This window comes from Octopus sinensis, linkage group LG2 (genome assembly GCF_006345805.1).
Source record: "Octopus sinensis linkage group LG2, ASM634580v1, whole genome shotgun sequence".
NCBI lineage: Eukaryota > Metazoa > Mollusca > Cephalopoda > Octopoda > Octopodidae > Octopus > Octopus sinensis.
In genome coordinates, this window is record NC_042998.1 from 137,766,838 (window position 1) to 137,772,837 (window position 6,000).

Here is a 6,000-nt window from a genome sequence, read left to right on the forward strand (position 1 = left end):
AACATTGGCAAATTTTTTCTTAGCCCTGTCTACAACACTGTTCCACCACCACGTTACCTTGGGACGAGAGGGGACTTTGCACCAGCCACAGATCTGGTCAGTGGCTCTCAGCAGGTTGTCCCTTAGAAACGTCCAGTTGCCTTCTACCCCATGTGATACTCTATCCCCTTCTACTTCGTCAAAGGCTTCACGTAGCATGTCCCTAAATCTCTGTCCATTCGCAGGATCTTTAAGCTTCCAGATCCTTCTTCTCCATGTTGGTCGTCTTCTGGTTGTCCTCCTAGTCCTGATCCTAAAGTCACTAACTACCAGTCTATGTTGTGGGGTACATTCTTCACCTGGGAAGGTTTTGGCATTTATAAGCAGCCATCTCACCCTTTGCCTGGCAAGGATGTAGTCAATTTGGCTGGTATGTTGGCCCGATCGGTAGGTGACTAGGTGGCTGGTAGGTTTCCTGAAGTTAGTGTTGCAAATCATAAGATTATTTGCATCACAGAACTCCAGCAGCCTGGTTCCCTCCTCGTTGCGGGAACCATAGCCATAGCCTCCATGTACGCCATGGAAGCCCCCAGCATGACGTCCAACGTGATCATTGAAGCCACCAGCCACAAAGAGAAGGTCTCTGTCGTTCGTCAACGAGGTAGTCTGCAGTAGAGTGTCATAGAATCGGTCTTTCTGTCCATCGGGTAGCCCCGACTGAGGAGCATAGGCCGATATAATGGTTGCTAAACTATGATGAAGCACTAATCTAATCTTAAGTATTCTGTCACATACTCTGATTACCTCAATTACTTTATCTACCCATTTCTCAGCGATAAGTATATCCATGCCACCAACCCCATCAGTGTTCCCTGCCCAGAAAATCTTGTACCTGTGTTCCTTGCCTGTGAGGAACCTAGCAGATCCTCCTCTCCACCTTACTTCTTGCATGCAACATATATCCACACATCTCCGTTCAAGCATCTCGACTATCTCGCCAGACCTACCTTTCAGTGTGCCAATGGTTGAGGGTGCCAACCCTGAGGATGTGGGAGGTATGGGACCTAGAGACCCTGGGACGGTGGCCGGTAGCTTCATGTACCTGAAAAGAAAGCTCGCATTTGGCAGAATTCATGTGCAAGTAATACAGTAGCCTGCATAACACTAGCCTTTCATATTTTGCACTGTATGAACATTACCTTACATAGGTCGAGACTAGGGGTAGGGATGGTGAAAGAGCATTTGCAGTCTTCATGGGAAGCAACCCCGTGATGGCAAAGAATAGGAACTTCCAGCATGTGTGGAGGGGGTAGGAGGGAGGGTGCACCATAAACTAGGAAGAGGTTCTGTTAATCGTGTGAGCAAGAAACTAGGTTTGAAAAATCTGAGAAAGTGAGATTTTTAGGGGAAAGATAAGTGGCTATGAACCGGGAGCAACAGGGAGACAAGACTAAACAAAAAACATATTTGAGCTAGACAGAGTAATGAGAAAATACTGAAAGAATAATTTACATGAATGGCATGTTACTGAGCTAGATAGAGTAATGAGAGAATACTGAGAGAATAATATAGTGAGAGAGTACTGAAAGAATAATATAATGAGAGAGTACTGAAAGAATAATATAATGAGAGAGTACTGAAGGAACAATATAATGAGAGAGTAATCGAAGAATAATGAAAGAATAATGATGATACGTGCAAAGATAGAAGGTAGAGGAAAGCGAGGTTGAAAGAAGAATTTCTTAACTTTAACCGTTCATGAGCTGTGCGTATTTCTTCGTTAGGGATTTGGAAGTGAGTGGGGTTACCGATTATGCGTTTGCTCGTTTATATGTGGCGATGGTGATTATGGAAAGAGGGGGACATAGAGAAACATAGGGAGAGAGAATAGGGTTAGTTAGAGAGGGGGGGAGAAAGGTGGTCAAGGAACACGTGGGAGGAAGCAGTGTGAGGAACTTTGACTAGCATAGTTGAAAGGGGATGGCAGTGTCGATAATATTTATTATTTGATAACTAATATAGACTTGGGGCAAAAAAGGTAAAATCTGAGTTCGTCAGGCAATCTAACTAGTCCAGAAACTAGGAAAAGGTTCTGTTAATCGTGTGAGCAAGAAAGTAGGTTTGAAAAATATATATGTATACACACATACACACATCATGCTTTCTACCATATTCACAATCTTCTGCTAAACTGTTCAACCCATGCCTGCATGGAAAACGGACGTTAAATGATGATGATGATGATATGACAACGTACCTTCTGAACAGGATGCTGGTCTGGCCTGAAATTTTGAAATTTACAATAAGCATCCTTTTCCCATGCTGGCATGACAGGAACTGACATAGCCAGGGGCACACCCGGTTTCATAGTCTGTTTTGGCTTCGTTTCTACAGATGGATGCTCTTTCCTAAGTCCAGCTACTTTACAGAATGTACTGGGTGCCTTTTTGTGGCACCAGTACCCACACCAATACTTTATACATGGCACCTTGGTTAAGATCCCAATTTTGTTGTAGTGAGCAGATCTTGTGTGTATGTATATATATATATATATATATATATATATATATATATATATATATATATATATCATTTAACATCCCTTTCATACTGGCATGGATCAGAGTTTGACAAGTATTCAAAGTGTCCAAGGACCATATTGTGCTTCAGCGTCTGCTTTAATCTGGTTTTTACAGTGGATTGCCCTTCATAACACCAACTACTTTACAATGTACTGGGTACTTTTTTCATGCCACCAACACGGTCACCATGTAGCTCACAAGTCTACAAAACCTGAGATGGGAGAGGTGTGTCCTTACGTAAGAGCAGGTTCTTGCTGTAGAGGAACTGCATGGCTACTCACATTTAAAATAGGTGAAAATGAATTGGTGGTATCTCCAGATAGAGTAGTGGTGATAAGGTGTCCAAATGGCACCTCAAAGTATGAGGTGAGTTGTAGGCGGTGCGAATTTGCAAGAGTGAATGGAGGAATAAATAGAAGAGATAGAAGTGGGAGTGAGGAAGGTAGGTGACACCTGTAAAGATTGGAAAAGGTTGTTGGAAGGAAGTGCATGAGTTGGGGAAGCTACATGGATGATAGCAGCAAAGTAGTAGCAATGATACAGTTGACAGGAGGAGGAGAGTGATGGTGTGTTTGGGTAGGCTACAGGAGCAGAGAAGAGAGATACAGGCATAGTACACAAGGAGAGATAATTTAATAATCTGAGAGAAGATAGGATGGCCAAGTACGTAAGTTTTCATCAAGTTGATCAAAAATGTCATTAATAGCAGATATGATGTCATCATTGTGATACTGGCAATATTACATAAACAAATGCAGATGGTTGGTCTGTGGTTGGGGAACACTCAATGTAAACCAGAATCATTTGGTCAGTGGAACTATCCTTTGCGCAACCATTAACATTTTTTCAGTCCTGTTGCTAAACTTGGAAAAGTCCATTTTTTCCATACTTATTTCCAGGACAATTTTATGAATTTTAATTTTTTTCAATTTTTGGACAACTTAGAATATGATCATCATTTTAACACCCTCAGTTGCAATGTCAAAAAGTGTTATCCTGGAACCAAGCAGCTGGTATATAATTTCCAATTGAGTAAACTCCACTTGTTGTCACATAAAGCCTACAACCAACATGAAAATCACATCCGCACGAGAGAGAGAGAGAGAGAGAGAGAAAATGACCATTCTCACAAGATAGATATAAGTACAGTTAGTATATGAAAGTTCAAAAAAATATTAAACCAGGAAAGCTCGGTTCCACATTTTTTAAGTGAGACTTGTTTGGCTCAAGGCCCAACTTGATCAAGCAGATCTGTTATCAATAGTGTTCCAGCAGTGACTATCATATAAATTTTGCATATATATGGAAGCTACTTTGTCTTTCATTCTTCCTTTTAGGATGACAGGGAGTGACTTGAGGAAGATTTGGCTGTGCTTTCTACCAGATTAAGTTATCACGTAGAGCATACTCCCCTACAGTAGATCAAGAGTGAACATAGATCTAGGAGTGAGTAAAAAGAGTGATTTAAAGAAAAGAATAAAAATAAAAATTGACGCAAAATTAAATATTAAACCACCACAAAGCAGTGAATTCGCAAAATCATTTAAACTGGACAAAATCCCAGAGGTATTTAGCCAGCTATGGCAGTTTGCGTTCTGAGTTCAAATCCCGCCATGATCAACTTTGTCTTTCATTCTCCATAATTGATAAAGTACCAGCCAAGTACTGGGTTGGTCTAATAATCTTACAAAGTAGCTTCTATAAGGCTAGAATTGTAATAAAATACAAGACGGATGCGAGGTGAAAAAAAGAATTCATCAATAGGTAAGTTTGTTTTTTTTAAATCAATTCATAAAGAAAGAATAATTACCGAGTGGATCTGAAAGAAACTGATTTACATCAATTGAAAATAATATAATTATAAAAGTAAATTTTAAAATATGTTATTGGCACTACTCGATTAATTTTTGTCACCTTGTTCGCAAGAATATTGTATATTAGGGTTTTAATCAAGTCCCCCCGACCCTCGATTAACATACATAAAATATTACAGTATTTTCAAATATAATAAAACCCACAGGTGGTCCACAGCGAACTTTCTCCTGGATTGCATAATGATATTAAAAATAATTTTACATATTTAGTTATTTGTTCCTCATGAGAACGGCTGCGTAAGAGACAACTCACTGTCACATACACATTCCAATTAAAATTTTCGTGTTTACTTTAGCTTGCAACAGTACAATTTTTTTTCGAAGTATTCAGTTATTGTTAATTATTTGATGTCTGAATAGTTTCGACTTTTACTGTTTTAAGTTTCCCATTTTTCAAGTTCATAAAGAGTAATACAATTATGCAAGTATTATTATTTATTTTGTTTCATGTAGTACAACATTCCCATAAATTATTTTATCGAACGGCTTAAAATATAAGGACTTGCTTTCTTTGTGAGTAATAAATAAGTAGTATGTATATTAAACTTAAAAAACAAATGTCTTAAGTACATTGTCATCTGCGACTTCGAAAACGTATCGCTGCAAAGTTTCATTTAAAAAATATGCATTAAGAAAATTACGAGGTAATAAAATCAGTGACGAGAGGAACCAATCTGTAGTTGTGTCCACAATTATATTTTTTGTAATTCCATTTTTCCTTTTGTTTTGGTTTTGTGTTTTTAAATAGAGATAGGCTCCCTGGTAAATAGCATGGCTGACACCCTGTCTCTCTGTAATTGGCGCTGGTGGTATGTGTATATGAGTACACAGTTAATAAGTCAAATAAAGTCGGACTATTGCTGTTAAGCTTTTTAAATATTTAAATTTCACTAAAAATACTTGAAAGTACATTAAGCTACAATAATACAGGATAAACAGCGCCAGAAGAAACAACGATAAATAACGAACTTTTATGAAAAGAGTACAAAAAAATTTCCAGAAACCACTTACTTTAACCAGGAAACGTCTCTAAAATATATTCAGTACTAGGCGGTTAGATAAATAAACATTAAAACTGGAAAATAAATTGTCTTGATCAAGACTGAAACATAAACAATGACATAGTTAAAAGCGTTTGAATGAGACGGTTTGAAACGACCGCCATTCACAACTGCACATGCGCATTTGCTACTAACACAGTGCATGGTAGGAGGGAGAAGGCAAATACTTCAAATATATTTTTAGAGAGATTTGTTAAGGGAAAACATCAGATGTTTGTATCCTTATTTTGGGCTTTAGCAATATAATGTTTTCAATTTATATATTTTGTTTACAATAATGTTTTCTTTTGACACATTCTACCAGTATACGAAGTTTCAAATTGTTTAGTTAACTAGAAAATTCCGTCTATCAAACAGAAAAGATCCGTTAATTTGACTGCTTAAAGCATTTACATAAGTTTGCCCTAAACGTTCATGCTTGTTTTCAGACTTTTAGTATTAGTTTCATACTTAGGCTTTTTTGGATCTTTTCGGTTTGAACGGCAGTTTTTTTTAAATAATTTC

At 37.9% G+C, this 6,000-nt stretch overlaps 1 protein-coding gene across 3 annotated transcripts in view; it reads right to left on the reverse strand.

Moving 5' to 3' along the window:
- The window catches only part of LOC115225977, a 52,448-nt gene extending 46,837 nt beyond the window's left edge, over window positions 1–5,611 (reverse strand). For all 3 annotated transcript variants that reach the window (XM_036499664.1, XM_036499666.1, XM_029796954.2), the window contains exon 1: window positions 5,447–5,611. The gene's annotated coding sequence lies outside the window, so the exon portion shown is untranslated. The remainder of the gene's footprint in view (window positions 1–5,446) is intronic.
- Between the last annotated feature and the right edge of the window lie 389 nt (window positions 5,612–6,000).